Genomic DNA, 16,895 nt, shown 5'->3' on the forward strand with positions numbered 1-16,895 from the left:
ATAAAAGAGATTATCTATTAAGAAGAGAAAGCAATGAGCAAGGGATTAAAATGAATCCTATTAAAACAGCAATGGTATTACATGAAAATGTTCAGATTCCTTCTCTTATCTTTGTAGTTTTTGGAGGGCAAAACTGATTCCTCAACCCTTGCCTTAATTCTTCCATAATATATTAAAGATGAATGCTTGAAGGATGTTACTCAAAGAAGGACTTCTTTGCTGGCACTATGAGTAAGTCACCAGCAGCAGGAGATAGTAACACGGAAAAATCTGTATGTGTTTCATGCTGTTGAACACATGAGTGACCAGAACTGTCAGAAATCTGCTACCTTGAGGCAGTATCCAGATTTTGAAGCTGAACAGCGGACACAGTTCTGGACATTGGAAACTATTTAGCTTTAATACAGTATTTTTGGTGTCCTTAGTCAAAAGCTATATTATTAGATGACATTAATAAATCTTAATACACATTTCTCGTGTAACTTTGTTAGTAAAAAACAATCAAGAATATATTTTTAATTGGAATGTTGGGAAACAATAAAAAGTGAAGAGAAAAAATAAAGAAATCCTCAGATTTGAATTACTTAAACTTAGTGTGGATCAATGATTTTAAGCTTAATTTTCAAGTTGAAGAAAGACAAGAAGGATGCCTTGGTATGGTTAAAGAAAAATTTGTAAAGGTAAAACTAACTTGCAATGCAACTGACCCACTGGGTACAGTCTTTCCACAGAGGTACAGTGTCTTCCTGAGCTCAGCTGGTGATCAGTTTTTGCCCTGAAGCATGATTATAACATTAACCTTGAAAGGCCCTAATGAAATGAGTTTGGTAGTTTCAGCCTATATATTTTTATATGCACTGGTGCATGCCTTGGAACATATCTTGATGGACTGTCTGTAGAGTAGCACAGCGTGTATCTGAGATTACAGTGTGACCCATAGTCTCCTCACCATAACTCCCATTTTTCCCATATGATGAACCTCTAAAAATTCAGCCCAGAAGGGAGAAGTGACTTCTTAATGACAGTCTGTGCATTATTGATGGGGCAACAGGATAGCAAGAGATAACCCTAGGTGTCTTGTTTGCCAGTTGATTAATCAGGGTGAATGCATTCCCTGGGGAAATCATGCCTCTCAGACAGCCAGTTATCCATTCAGTCTCTCACTAATAATAATGTTGCAAAATTTGAGGTGCCCCCTCCACTTCTGTTCCTCAAAACCTCCGTGGAATCTGATTTTTCAAAGTGAGGTTGTGAATTAAGACATAAAATTAAAATTGTGATGCATACATATTGATTGGATCAATGGAGTCTATTAAGAACCTAGGTTGGGGTAAATAAAAGAATTCTAATATATGTATTTCATAGTGATTATGACACATCTCCTGAGTGATCTGAGTTTTACGTCAAGAAATCTCTATATGTCTTGAAGGGATAGGAGGTTGTTATGCCTACTACACTGGACTTAAATAAAATATTTAGAAGAGAAGTAATCCATTGGGACCATTATAGATTAGAGCCTAAGTGTTTGAGGGATTATCTAGCAGAGTTCTAATGTAACAATGTCACTCTTTCTTGAAAACAGGTGATATCAATTTGTAGCTGCCCAGGCTTCGGTATCAATTTTGGACTCAGTCTGGCAACGTCAGCAGCTTATTTTCTGTCCTGGAGGAAAAGACATTACCATCTCCTGAGTCCACTGCTTTATGACATAAACCAGTTCAGAATGCTCTGCTATTCTATTACATGGAACTTGAATGTTGGGCAAAATTCTGAGGCAAAAGTTTTTCACAACTGAAAACTGTATATGTCTCACTTCTTTGAACATGGGTGTCAGGCTGATAAATAGCTTGCATTCTTTATATTTAACTTCTCTGAATGGAATTCAAGAATTCTTTTCCTCTGGGACCATTTGTAATTTATGAACCATTTTTCTTTTCTCTATTCTTCAGCGAAGAATCTACTTGTACAGAGAAGTCTCCAAGGTATTTGTAATTTCAGGAAGTGTAGTAATTCTGAGGAAATATGGAGCAGGGGCATATATGTTAAGGTATGTAGACCAGTCACAATACCGCTTTTTCTCCTGCCCTGAGCATTGTTATTTTGGTATCTTACCAAAAACTCAAATTTTGAAATTATTCAGATGTTAGGAATGTCTTTGCAAATTTCCACTAGTTATTATGTATTGGTGGTGATATCTACACACAACATTCCTGTTTTCTTATTACTATTAACATAATCAAGTAATGTTGGGTTAAAAACTTCAGTCCTCTGTGACTTCAATGTTTCTCCTCCTGGCTATACAAGAACTCAGAAGAGACTGAAATGAAAAAAAAAAAAAAAAGGGGAGATGAATTATTTAGCATGAAAAAGAGAAGGCTAAGTGGGTTTGAGGATCATGAAGGAAATTTAATAATAGTCTTTGTGTATAGAACAGGTAGAGTACAAAGATTAATAGGGATTCTCTACATTTATTGAGATCATAATAAAAGGAAATAAAATAGGAAAGACCTGGAGTAGCAATGAGGGAACATTTCCTGGTGTTGAAGTTTGTAGGTTATGAATGTTTTCAGTTCGTCATTCAATATTTATAAAGTTTCTATTATAGGAGATCAGAGTTGCTCAAGATGGAATGGTTTACTGGCTAGTAGTGAGAGCTTTCTAGAATATATTTACATTTTGTCTGAAATTATTAAGGTAGATGAACAGTTCATGGCCTTTCTGATTTTTGTGATTCCTTCAAAGATACACAGTAGAAAAATAAGATACTAATTCAATGGTTCTCAGTAATGTATGTGAGATTTCTCAGAACTCATCTAGAAGCACAGAAAGAAGACTAGATTGTACTACAATTATCAGCAATGCCACAATGTGTGCGTAACAGACAAGACAGTCTATGATGGTGGAACTCCGCAGGGCTGGTGCTGTGGTGCAGTGGGTTAACACCCTGGCATGAAGTGGTGACATCCCATATGGACCCCCCCAATATGGGCGCTGGTTCGAGACCCGGCTGCTCCACTTCCTATACAGATTTCTGCTATGGCCTGAGAAAGCAGTAGAAGAAGGCGTAAGTCCTTGGGCCCCTGTGCCTGCATGGGAGACCCGGAAGAAACACTTGGCTCCTGGCTTCAGATCGGTGCAGCTCCGGGCTGTTGCGGCCAATTGAGGAGTGAACCATCGGATGGAAGACCTCTCTACCACTCCTTTCTCTATGTAATTCTTTCAAATAAATAAATAAATCTTAAAAAAAAAGAAACTCTACACATATTACAAGGACATGGAAGTACAAGATCACAGACTGCACTGCAATTTTTGAGAAATTAGATAGCCTTTTTCAGAGTAGGGGATTGTTGGTATGAAAAAAAGGCTTAAGAAAAGAGTATTTTTGATTTTGTATTGGTGTGTAAATTCAAATGTTTTTGAGAATTTCTTGGGTGCTACAAAGGAGTTGTTCTTGATGATTATGGTCAGAACATTCTCATTAATAAACTGTATAGCTATACATTCACATTGATTTATTGGCTTTGTAGTTCTATATTGTAACTTTGAAGAATTCCTTCACTCGCCCTGTTTGGGAAACCTGACTGTCCTAGGCTGTTCTGTGCCATTTACCTACTCTCTTTTATTTCCTGTCACTCAGGAAGCAGCGGTGGGACTGGGGTACAGTAGAGGTGGTGCCATTGAGTGCACTGATCCTAAAAGAATGGGACAGGGGCTGAGGATGCGTATCCCCAGGAGCACTTTTCCTGTTGTGCATGGCCAGCCCTTGCCTTTTGGATGGATTTGTTGGCTGTATATGGGGATGGAGGAGGATTTAACTCAGAAAGCTCCACACACAGGACCATCTACCTCCTGGGTTACTTTGTTGAATGACGTAGGTGATTTGCCTTTCATTCCCAGCCATTGCCCTGCTGATAGTGAGCTTTGACCAACATTTGTGGACCTTCAGTTCTGAGTCAGGACTTTAACGTTGGGATTACTTCAAATGCATTATTATCACTGCTGAGCTCCAGAATTGTCACCCAGAACAGGCTATTTTCAGGTTAGGCAGAACACTGACTCTGTTTTTGTCTGGATAGATTTTTTTTAAAAAGTTATTTATTTATGGGGCCAGCACTGTGGCACAGCGGGTTAATGCCCTGGCCTGCAGTGCCAGCATCCCATATGAGCACCGGTTACAGAACTGGCTACTCCACTTCCTATCCAGCTCTCTGCTGTGGCCTGGGAAAGCAGTAGAAGATGGCCCAAGTTCTTGTACCGGTGAACCTGTGTGGGAGACCAAGAAGAAACTCCTGGCTCCTGGCTTCGGTTAGACACAGTTCCTGCCATTGTGGCCATCTGGGGAGTGAACCATCGGATGGAAGATCTCTCTCTCTCTCTCTCTCTCTCTGCTTCTCCTCTCTCTGTGTAACTCTGACTTTCAAATAAATAAATAAATATTTTTTTTAAATAAAAATAAGTCTTTTAAAAAAAGATTTATTTATTTAGGGGAGAGAGAGAGAGAGAGAAATATCTTCCAGTCACTGGCTGCTGGTTCACTCCCTAAATGGCTGCAACAGCTAGGGCTGGGCCAGGCTGAAGCTGGGAGCAAAGAGTTTCTTCTGGGTCTCCCATATGGGTGTAGGGCCCCAGGGATATGGGTCATCTTCCATTGTCTTCCCAAGAGCATTAGCAGGGAGCTGGGCTGGAAGTTATCAGCTGAGACTCGAACTGGCCCTCATATGGGATGGCACTGCAAGCTACAGCTTAACCTACTGTGCCACAGTGCGCTGCCCCCCCCCACCCTTTTTAACTCTTAACAGTCTGTTTTCACTGGTACATAAATTAAGTAATTATTATACTTATTTTTTGTTTTTGTTTTTCCCTTTGAAACAGGTTTAAGAAGGATGCTGTCAAAATGAATTGACTAAAAGGAGAAAGTATTTTCAGCCAGGTGGGTTGGATAAGGTTTTTCCAAACTGTATGTTTCTCCAAAGCCAAAGTCATATGTTTTGATTGACTAATGCATCCATTCTCAATTCAATCATATCCTTTAGAATACCTATCAAGGGAAGTCACTAATTGCTTAGGACAAGTCACTCCCACAAGTCCGTTTTCTGTTGGGCTTAAAAAAATATCACCAGAGATTTATTGGACTAAGATGTTGCCGTGTTTTTAGGATTTGTGAGCTAACTCAACAAAGTATTGGTTTCTGGGTCTAGAATTTCTAAGATTATTTGTTACACTCAGAATAACAATAACTTCCTTAGATTTTGGACATGTTTCTGATCCTGAAGAGACATTACCTCATTCCTGGGTCTTGAATTAAGAATAGATATTTCTACAACTATAGGGGTTTAAGGTCTTTAACAGGATGTTGGCCTTTAAATGACTATTTTGGAGTTTATTAATGTATGTAACTTACTGCATATGCTGATTTATAATGAACCAACCATTCCAATTGTCCATTTTCAGGCTGAAAGCAATAAAACTAGCACTTCTCTTTATCTGGATGGTTTTCACATCCTCAGATATCTGGGTGCCACAACGCCTACCTTGAATTGATTTAATCTGCTGCTGGTTTCAAATTTTATATATTCAGGTGTTTTCCTTCATGGTAGTAGGAGTAATCATCAATGAGTTCATGAAAAATATGTATTCTGAAAATACTATACATGTATTTAAAAAATTTTTCACAAAAATAAATTTATACTTTTCTATCGACTGCTTGAAGTACCTTCATATTTATCCTTACCTACTCTCTTTTATTTCCTGTCACTCAGGAAGCAGCGGTGGGACTGGGGTACAGTAGAGGTGGTGCCATTGAGTGCACTGATCCTAAAAGAATGGGACAGGGGCTGAGGATGCGTATCCCCAGGATACTGTCCCATCATTTCTGGCCACCATTCAGCTCTTAAATTCTATCATTTATTGTCATCATATGTTATTTGCTTATTAAGCTAACAATGCAGCAGATTAATGAATTTAAAATGCCCTGTAAGCTTTCTGGAATCTTACCCATACTAAATAAATGTTTGTTTTGTGAGTAAACAAATAAATAATCAATATATGGATAATAGTCTTTCTCAGATTAATATGAGAAAGAATCCTATGCTATTTCAATTAAATTATTCTAAGATTTATTCTAAGAAGAGTTGCTAAGGCTCTGCCTGACAGATACAAATACTGATTTATTCTCTTTGATTTTTTATTATAATTTATGATATATCACATCAGAACACTAAAATGGATTATGCTAATGGTTGTCACTTTTTTCTTCTGTATATATGACTTATTTATCAAAAGAAGGGAATATTTCAAAAGGCTTTAAGTATATTTTTAAATTTTATTTTCTTTAAAAATTTAGACATTTTGTCTTTGCTAAGTTTTATAAATATTGTTTGCTTTAGTAATTTTTGTGTTAAAGCAAAATTTGAAGCTACTCATTGTAGAGTTTTGGAGTTTGGTCAACATGTTAAGATCTATTAATCAGTAAAAAGGTAAAGTATCTGTTAGGGTCTGGTTCCAGATGTGAGAAAGAATTACCTGAAATCCTTGTGCTAGATGAGGATTTAAAATAATTCCTTGAAATCACAATGTCTATGCTTTATTTTTAAACTGTAAAAATGACCACCTAGATTTTTAGGATATATCTCTAGACCATATTAATTTTCTTGCTTTTGTCTGTTCTTTGTCAACACTTGTTTAATATTTGTACAGAATTCTACCCTCTTTAAAGATGGAAAAAATCTTTTTTCTGTCACTCAATAAGTGGTATTGTGTTTTGTGTTGAATACATGCTGAATCAATTTGATTAAGCAAATTATATGTAATTTGTGAAGTGGTTAAAATTAGAATTATTCTACTAAAATTTATAATTCTTTAGCATGCTGCCAAACAGCTAAGTCTATTCTTCATTGATTTCCTGTCAATCATTAACTACATATTTTATTGTTCCATTTTAATCCATTGTTCAGAATTACCCATTCCAGCCATAATTTATTACCTGATCTATGCTATTTGAGTCTGCTTGCTGGTTCTAAATGACCACAATATCATTTCACACATATAATTCATAGTAGATAGAAAGCTTAATACAGCTTTTTAACATTTGATCACTTCATAATGTCATGTTTTTGGATTAATGGTATATTGTATCCTATTTCACTAAGTTAAAGTGAGAAGCTAATAAAAATTATGGTGTCTAGAAAGTATGATTTTAGTATTTCAAATAACTAAGATAACATATATCTAGAAGTCACACTTTTCCTTTAATTAATCATGGTGGGAACATTCTGAGAGAGCTGTTGTTGAAGTGATGTCACTGTCAAATAGCATGATTTAATAGGATATTCCATGACTTACGGACAGATGTAATTAGTTTTTGAAGAAGCTTTCTATCATTCTTTTCTTCCAAGACTAAAAGGTGTGCAAGTAAATAACTGTACTTTTCAATTTTATATGAACTTTATGCATTTTTAAATAAATACTTTGACAGAGAGTTGATTTTTTTTTATTTTGGGGAGATCATTTATTAAACTGCAGGATAAATATAAAACTGAGCACAATTCAGCTATATATGTTCTTTTAAAGAACAAAAGCTCAAAAGATATTAAGCTCACCAAAGAAAACCTATTGCTCTGTAGAGAAGAAAATACTAGATTAAATGATTATGACAAACAATATGAGAACTTTTAAACAAGTACACATCGTACGGTAAAATTACTGTGAATTGATGAAAAGAAAGAAGGGTGTCAGGCTTAGCAAACCAATTAGCTTCCATCATGCAAGAGAGTCAAGGAGTTCCTGACAAAAGTAAAGCAATAGACATAACTTGTTTACAGATTAAAAAGCCCCTTTGACATTCTACAAGGAAATCAGGTGAGCAAGTTATTTATGAAGAAATGACATAAAGAATGAGAAACAGTGCATAATGGTGAACAACACTGGCAGACATTTCAGATTAGATAGAATTAGATAGGGTTGAGATTAGATAGGATTAGATTGGATTAGATAGATTAGGTAGATTCAGATTGGATAGGATTGAGATAGCTCAATAGAAGATTGGGGCTGCCAGAAATAACTTCCTGCTGTCTCTGCCCAGACCTGGGCTCAGGGGAGCAAAACTGAGATCTGGGAGTAAGCTAACAAGCCAATAAATGATGATGTCAACTAAACTAGGATTAAATTGAGTATGTGTTAGAACTTTAATTCCTTTATTATCTACTGCCTCAGAAAGTTCCTTAAAGATTATGAAAGAGTTTATAGCCACAATAACTATGTGTTTTGGGCAAAAATGGATTCACAGTAATGGATGGTTAGAAAATTCTGTCCAGAAGACACAGAAAAACTACAGCAGACCAGATATTTAACATACTCCTCCACTCATCTATGCATTTTGGTATGTTTTCTCATCTTCACTTCATGATCTTCCACACACAAAGGCCCAGTCCAGGATAGTAAATGTGTCTTACACATTCTGTGTCAGGAAACTCCAATATCGTCACATTTTCCCCATTTTCTCACTAGTATTAGGTCAAGGCTCCAGTAATTTTATGTCTTAAATATTTCAATAATTTTCTGATGTAAGATACATTCTTAAATATTTTGTTCCCAAACCAATCCCCTTTCTTATAACTTTAAACTAGACTAGAAACATAATCCCTTGGAATGTTATTATTGACTTTTTCTTTCATTTATGTGGGAGCTTCTCTAGTCTGTTGATATTTTCTCCATTTCCCCATGCTCATTTTATTAAGTCTCCAACACTCCTAACCAGTATTAATATAATTAGTAATGATAACTGTCAATCATATGTTTATTCTTTAAACATGCATTATGCTAGTGGTTTGTAAACAGTATTCTTTATAATTTTTTTATAATGCTACCCGAAGAAGGTATTAGTATGCCTATATTATTAATGAAGGGCAGGGGACTGAAGAAAGCCTACAACCTTGCTAAAGATCACATAATTACTAAGGAGAGGATCCAGGGTTCAAAATCGGGTTATCTAATATTACTTCTTTGTGATATTTCTCACAATTGTTTCTCATTGATTGTCTTTTAGTTTCTATTGCTGTAGCCAGGGAGGTGGCAAGCATGGAGGAGCTGAGGTCACCAGCCCCTCCCTGCACTCTCACATGAGCTGCAACACCGTTTGTACCACCAAAACCACCAGGGACACTTCCACCTACCCATGTGGCAGAAAACCACAGCTTTCGTGGTTTTGTTGCCCTCAGCCAGCACCAGGTAAAATATAACCAACAAGGCTGCTTGCTGAGTACCCATAAAGAGATTTAGCTCATGATAAGGTCATTACATTAGAAATACCATGACTAGGCTGGTGCCGCGGCTCACTAGGCTAATCCTCCGCCTTGTGGCGCCAGCACACCTGATTCTAGTGCTGATCGGGGCGCCGGATTCTGTCCCGGTTGCCCCTCGTCCAGGCCAGCTCTCTTCTGTGGCCAGGGAGTGCAGTGGAGGATGGCCCAGGTGCTTGGGCCCTGCACCCCATGGAAGACCAGGAAAAGCACCTGGCTCCTGGCTCCTGCCATCGCATCAGCGCGGTGTGCCGGCCACAGCGCGCCAGCCGCGGCGGCCATTGGAAGGTGAACCAACGGCAAAGGAAGACCTTTCTCTCTCTCTCTCTCTCTCTCTCACTGTCCACTCTGCCTGTCAAAAAATTAAAAAAGAAAGAAAGAAAGAAAGAAAGAAAGAAAGAAAGAAAGAAAGAAAGAAAGAAAGAAAGACCATGACTGACACATCCATCCCCGTAGTGCACCCGACACCATGACATATCTGAGTTTACTCCAGTTCTTAAGGGTCTCAAACTTTCCATCTTTTGATATGGCTGTTGTTTATATGAAGTAATGGACTCAATCCTCATGGAGTGGAGGTTTCTCTTGAGCATGGCCATACTCCTTAGTGTGTACTATCACTTTGCATACGAATAAATCTTTTACCTTTCTCTTCTCATAGTCTTTGCTTAATTAGAGGCTTGAAACTGGACCCAATTATCAAATACTCTTAAAAGAGGCTATTTAACAGGGGTGAAATTCCACACCTAGAGCCACCAGGAGCTTCAGCTTATTGCCTATTGCTTTGGTGTGGGAAGGTGAAACCCAGTCCCTGACAGGTGCAAAAAGAAAATAAAGGGGGGTGTACTATTTGACTTAGAATTTTAACCCTTCATATGTAAAATTTCCTGTAGCTTAAATTTTTCACCTAATGCTTTTTCTTGAATATATTTCTCAATATTACTATGCATTTTACTAGGGAAATTCCATTATTTTACTTAGCCTAGTTAAGATTCTTTGTTTTTGATCAGGAAGGCAATTGCAGTTTTTCCCATTATGAATAACAGACTAGTATACAAATTTGTCTTTTTAAAAATTTCTGGTGAATATCTTTCTAGGCAAATTTCCTAGTTAGGATTAGTGGATGAAAGCATTGATTTTATCTGGCTTTAGAGAAGGAGTTAACAGTCCACAGCCTATGGACCACTTCCTGTTTTTGTAAATGGGCATTTATTATTTCAACACAATCAGATTCAGTCATTTAGATCTTGACTATGGCCTCCTTTTGGAAGGCAGAAATGAGTAATGCAGCCTGTAAATCTGCAACTGTTTACTTTTTGGCCTTTCATAGGTAAACTTCCAAATCCCTGCCCAGAGACATATTACTCAACTTATTTTGAGGCAGTTTGATTACTACCTAAAATCTAAATGTTGGCCAGTTTTGCCGTACTCTCCTCAGTGATAGGAAATACGAATATTGTCTTTTCTCTACAATAGTCCAGCTTTGTAGTAGGAGGAGAGAGCTAAATCCAGGTAGAATGTGGTGTACCAAGATCCCTGAAAGCTTAGAAAATTGCCCTGAAGTTTGGTTGTATTTGTTTCCTAAGGAAGTATGCTACTTTTGGAGCCATCATTAGCTCCTCGGTGACTGCTAGGTTCTTCCTACACGTAGCTAACAAGTTCTATGGAGATCACACTCTCAGCTTGTTTGCAATTCCAACAAATCCAAGAGATATATAAGAGCTCTAACCCATTAGACTTTGCTACATTATCTACTTTAGCATGTTGAGCTGTTGGAGATATTTTGCCTTCCAAGAGCCCAATTTAATATACACAAAAGTGCCCGAAAGCAAAATTTAGGTTATTGCATAAGGGTTTGCTGACTTGCTTCAGGCATGGCATTGTGCTGAGGCTGCATGCAGGTGCAAAAAGGCTATCATGTTTCATCATTTCTCTTTTGCAAAATCAAGTACCATGGACATAATATAGGACAGATTATCTTCTTGTAATACAATATGAGCCAATTTGCCAAATAAAAATGGAATGAAAACAGTAGCTTGTAGCAACACCTAAAATATCTTTTGAGCCATTATCTTTCTAATGAAAAGCAACACTGGACAATATCAACACAAATTGTAGTTTAGCATCTCATTAACTGAATAATAGCTTATACACACCATGCATTTCTAAGCACCTGAAGTGTTGAAAAATGTAAGCCAAAATGAGTCAACAGTCCATTCTTCTCTATTCATCCTCAGATGACAATGAAGATCTTTATGTCTTTCATTATTTCACAGTAGTAATGTGTTTCTTTTATCTTCCTCAAGTGTTAAATAGACAAGAAAAGAATTCTGAGGAGTCTATTCTCTACATTCTTAGGTATTTAAATAATTTATCTAACTGTGGATTATATAAATGCTGGATTCTCATTTGTCACCTGATTGGCCATATTTCTTTTCTTAGGAAGTTTAAGGTGATAATTTAAAAGAAGAGCTGACTCCGTGTAAGAAAGCCCTCCGAGAACATACATTACAACTGGGCAGCTCCTAGTGCCTCTAAAACAAATCTTGCAATTTTTTAAATTGAAGCCTAGTGAGACCAGTATGTCTTTCTAAATTCACTTAAAACATCCCCTTCCGTAAGTGATATTTTCCTTTCAGTAATCAAGCAATTACTAGTCTGATTTCACTTCATTTATACAAACTTTGTCTTGTGTTCATCAGCCTGGTTTTTTCACCCTGATAAGCCTGGACTATGGGGGCTAGAATGGCTGAGCCCTACCGGGTCTGAATATCTGCGGGCATTTCCCTCCTGTTTCACACTGAGTTAGCAATCAGTCCCATCTGTTCTTTATCATTAGGAATTCACAATGTACCCAAAGCCATTCTTCAAGTAAGGTCGTAAACTTTCAAGGCAGTGTTCTAGATAGACACACATACACATACATGGATGCCTCTATCTCTATTTCTATCTCTACACACACATACACTTTAACACTATTAGTTCTCACTTGATTTTGAATATATAGGCATCTCAAGGTAATTATTTCTGGACAATAATCCGTGTATGTTGATAGGCTTGGTTAGTGAGAAAATGGTTTTCTATCAATTTTGTCATACTCCATGAAACAATATCAGATGACTAATTATTTGATATACATTTTTTATGCTAGTAACAGGGAACAAATTGTTTTATCTAGGCTAGATAATCAATTGGGCATTAACATTCCTTGATTTGTGCTCATCAACTGTTCATTGACTTAGACAGTATTCATATATTTGATAGGTTGTCACAATAAAAAATAAAGTACTAAATTCCTCACGGTACATTTTGTGCAAATATCAGTGTTAAAATATACCACTATATGAATTAGCTAGTATGCCATGTTTTTCAGATGAATGTAAGCAACCAGTAAATATATAGACCAAATAAAACAATGTCTTACTGTTTTACAACATAATTGAAAATAAACTCCCATTAATATTTTCTTTAAAATATAGATTAAGCTGAACTGTTTTGAATGATTATAACCTCTGGTCCTTTGTGTCTGATATGAAAACATTTGAATTAAGTGCTTTGCTTCATACAATGAATGACTTTGCATAGACTAAGACAAGATTCAAATAAATGCAATCATTTAATCTCCTTAATATGTCTCAAAGATCACTACTTGGTAATTTTAACTCAACTTCTAAAGTCTCTAAAACTAAATAGATATTTTTTAAAGATTTGTTTATTTATTTGAAAGGCAGAGTTACAAAGAAGCAGTGGCAGAGAGAGAGAGAGAGGTCCTCCATCTGCTGAAATACCCAAATTGCCGCAATAGCTGGAGTTGAGCTAATCCAAAGCCAAGAGCCAGGAGCTTTTTCTAGGTCTCCCACTAAGGGGCAGGGCCCCAAGGACTTGGGCCACCTTCTACTGCTTTCCCAGGCCATAGCAGAGAGCTGGATCCAAAGTGGAACAGCCGAGACTCGAACTGGCACTCATATCGGATGCCGGCACTGCAGACGGCAGCTTTACCTGCTATGACACAGCACCTGCCCCACCAAATAGATTTTGATCAAAATGATAGAAATGTTTACTTTTCTTTAAAAAGATTTATTTATGTATTTGAAAGGCAGGGTTATAGAGAGGGAGAGGCAAAGGCGGAGAGAGAGACAGAGACAGAGACAGAGAGAGAAAGCAATCAATTTTCCATCTGCTTGTTCACTTCTCAATTGGCCTCAAGAGCCAGGGCTGGGACAGGCTAAAACCAGAAGCCAAGAGCTTCATCTGAGTCTCTTACATGGCCAGAGGGACCCAAGTACTTGGGCAATCTTCTGCTATTTTCCCAGGCACCTAAGCAGGAAGCTGGTTTGGAAGCTGAGGTAGAACTCAATCACAGACACACCTATATGGGATACAGGTATCCCAATTGTGCCACAAAAGCCCACCCCAGATGTTTCAAAATAAAATTTCAAAGAAATGCATAAGATCCTTGAAACCTTGAACACTGATATATGGGAAATGCAAAATATCTACTATATACAGATTTTATTTTCTACTTGTTGTTAAGATATTCCTAGAATAAGCATCCTGTTTAATGTATCATATTTGAAGTTCAAGTTTGTTTTAAATTTTTATTAATATAAAGAGAACCAATTTCATACATTTCATAAATACAATTCTAAGATGATGACCATACTTTGTACCTGCCCTCTCTCCATCAATCCCCCTCCTTCCTTCCTTTTATCTTTAATTTTTGCAAACATAATTTCAGTTCACAGGTTTAATGTACCACTGACAATAAATTTTAACAATTAAAAAAAATAACATTCTACAGGAGTGTAAACAAGCAAAAACAGCAATCACATCTCAAGATATCTGTTTCATTCTTATATATTTTTATATTCTTTATTAACTGCTACATATCAGAGATAAAATATGATATTTGTCTTTTTGGGTCTGGCTTGTTTCACTAAGCATAATGATGAAGTACAAGCTTTCTGCTCAACATAGAAATTCATTTAGCCAACTTTCTCTTGTCAGAGATAATAGGTGGCTTTCAAATATGCCTCAGAATAGAAAAGAATAAATGTAAAACCTCCTGTAAAATGATCTAGGAATTTTTAAAAAGATGCATAAATTTGTTAGGGCATAAAAGTAAGTCATTTTACCCAAGTGCAAAAAATATAAGAACACAAACAGAAAATTTTAGTTGTGAAATTTTTAAATTCTCCATTCATGATTTAAGTCTGACAGCAAAGCATATTGCATATTTTCTTTAATGTGTCATATTTCTGTCCATTAGATAAATTGTTGAGCACTTTTTCCTTCATTGATATTCTAGATGTGTTAAAAAATTATGCTTTGGAAAAGTAAGAGTTAAAAGTACAGTGTGGGCCCGGGGCCGCGGCTCACTAGGCTAATCCTCCGCCTTGCGGCTCCAGCACACCAGGTTCTAGTCCAGGTTGGGGCGCCGGATTCTGTCCCGGTTGCCCTTCTTCCAGGCCAGCTCTCTGCTGTGGCCAGGGAGTGCAGTGGACCCCATGGGAGACCAGGATAAGTACCTGGCTCCTGCCATCGCATCAGCGCAGTGCGCCGGCCACAGCGTGCCAGCCGCAGCGGCCATTGGAGGGTGAACCAACGGCAAAGGAAGACCTTACTCTCTCTCTCTCTCACTGTCCACTCTGCCTGTAAAAAAAAAAAAAAAAAAAAAAAAAAAAAAAGTACAGTGTGGGACCTGTGACAAAAGTGTCTATTAGAAGCAGTTAGCACTATACATTTGTCTCAACATTCCATTAGGGAGAATGAAATAGACCAGAAAAAAAAACAAAAGAGAATATCAGAGGGAATAGAGCAGGAGGCTGACTGTTCTTTTGTTTAGACACCTGGAGATGGAAGCAAAATAGATTGAGTTGATGTTCTTCCGATTTCTTTTCAAGTTCTAAGGGAGAGGGAGACAACACATTGTGACATTTTGGTTAACTGTATTTATTGAAAAACTCCTTACTTTTAGCTTTGATTTAAGGTAATTCTCTAGGCTTCAACTATTAAATGAAATGTGACTCACCCCGACTCTTCTTCTTTTTAAGATCTAGTTAGTCACCAAACTCTATCAATTTTTCTTTCCAAGTATCTCCTACCCAAGATTTTTCACTTTATTTTCATTGTCAACATCCTCATCCACATTTCATCACCTTATGTGGAGACAAATCAAAGAGCCTCCTATGTGTTCTCTCTAACTCTATCTATAACCAAGTTCCTTAAAAAGTAATAATAAAAACTGTGATGTTTGCTTACTCAACACAATGGACTTTAAGAGTACATTTTATAATATTTCTTTCCATTCTGAAAGTCATATATCATAGGATTTCTCAAATATAAATTAAGTTATATCAGACTCTACATATCAGGGTTTTGATAAGTAGTTGGCCTTGTTTGAATTTGGTATTTGAATTGAGCTTTATATGCTGTGAATATACTACTATTATTAGGAAATGACAGAATTTTTAAAAAAATATTTTATTTTTTACTGATAGATAAAAATGATACATATTTTTCCGGTGACATGTAATGTTTATATATATGCATATCTGGTGTGATTTCCAATTAGAGTAAACATCTGTTTGTGCAAACATTTATTATTTATTTATAATGAAAGCATTCAAAAGCTCATCTAGTTTTCTTTGCTTCATTGAGAAATATACAGTGCATTATCATTATCTATAGTCCCCCTACAGTGCCATTGAAAAGCAGAATTTCCCTCAGATCTGCAGTTGGTGCCCAAAATTTCCTGGGGAAGCACTGAAAAATAAGTAATCCATCTGTACAAGCCTGTAATTTCATGGCTATCACCATTGCAATGATAGATCATACCTATAGCCTACAAACACCAAGACAAGCAAAATATGGAGGTAAGACCAAACCCCAAGCTCCTGTGATCTATCTGCTGCTGAGATGGATTCACAGCCCAAGGCCACAACAACTAATAACAAGTGATGGTGGCTGAAAGCTTAGTCCAGTCCACTGAGATCAGAGGGCTCCACTTTAACCCCAGGGCAGGTCCAGGATTCCATCTGTAAGTACTTGCCACGGGACAAGAACTCTTAGGTTCTTCCAAAGTTGGATTTTTCTAGCCTAGCCCTGAGTCCCCAGACAGTTCTGTTGTTGTTTGATATCTACCCAACAATGGTGGAAGGGTGAGAAAGACAGACCCTTAGCCACCCAGGCTGACAGGTTGGCACTGTGGCATAGCAGGTAAAGCTGCCGCCTACAGTGCCAGCATCCCACACGGACGCTGGTTCGAGTCCCAGCTGCTCCACTTCCTATCTAGCTCTCTGCTATGGCCTGGGAAGGCAGTAGAAGATGGCGCATGTCCTTGGGCCCTGCATCCATGTGGGAGACGTGGAGGAGGCTCCTGGCTCCTAGCTTCGATCAGCACAGCTCCAGCCATTGTGTTCAATTGAGGAGTGAACCAGCAGATGGAAGATCTCTTTTTCTCTCTTTGCCTCTCTTTTTCTCTGTGTAACTCTGACTTTCAAATAAACAAATAAATCTTCGTGTTTTAAAAAAAAGATACAACACCCTTGAGTCTCACAATCACCAAGGCCTACACAATATTGGGAATGAATATCAGGCTAG

The 16,895-nt window shown here is 37.4% G+C and overlaps 1 pseudogene; it reads left to right on the forward strand.

Annotated features, from left to right (window-relative positions):
* The first annotated feature begins 9,968 nt into the window (after positions 1-9,968).
* On the forward strand, positions 9,969-10,113 carry LOC127483356 (small nucleolar RNA ACA64; annotated as a pseudogene).
* Positions 10,114-16,895: the final 6,782 nt, after the last annotated feature.

Source organism: Oryctolagus cuniculus, chromosome 8 (genome assembly GCF_964237555.1).
Source record: "Oryctolagus cuniculus chromosome 8, mOryCun1.1, whole genome shotgun sequence".
Lineage (NCBI taxonomy): Eukaryota > Metazoa > Chordata > Mammalia > Lagomorpha > Leporidae > Oryctolagus > Oryctolagus cuniculus.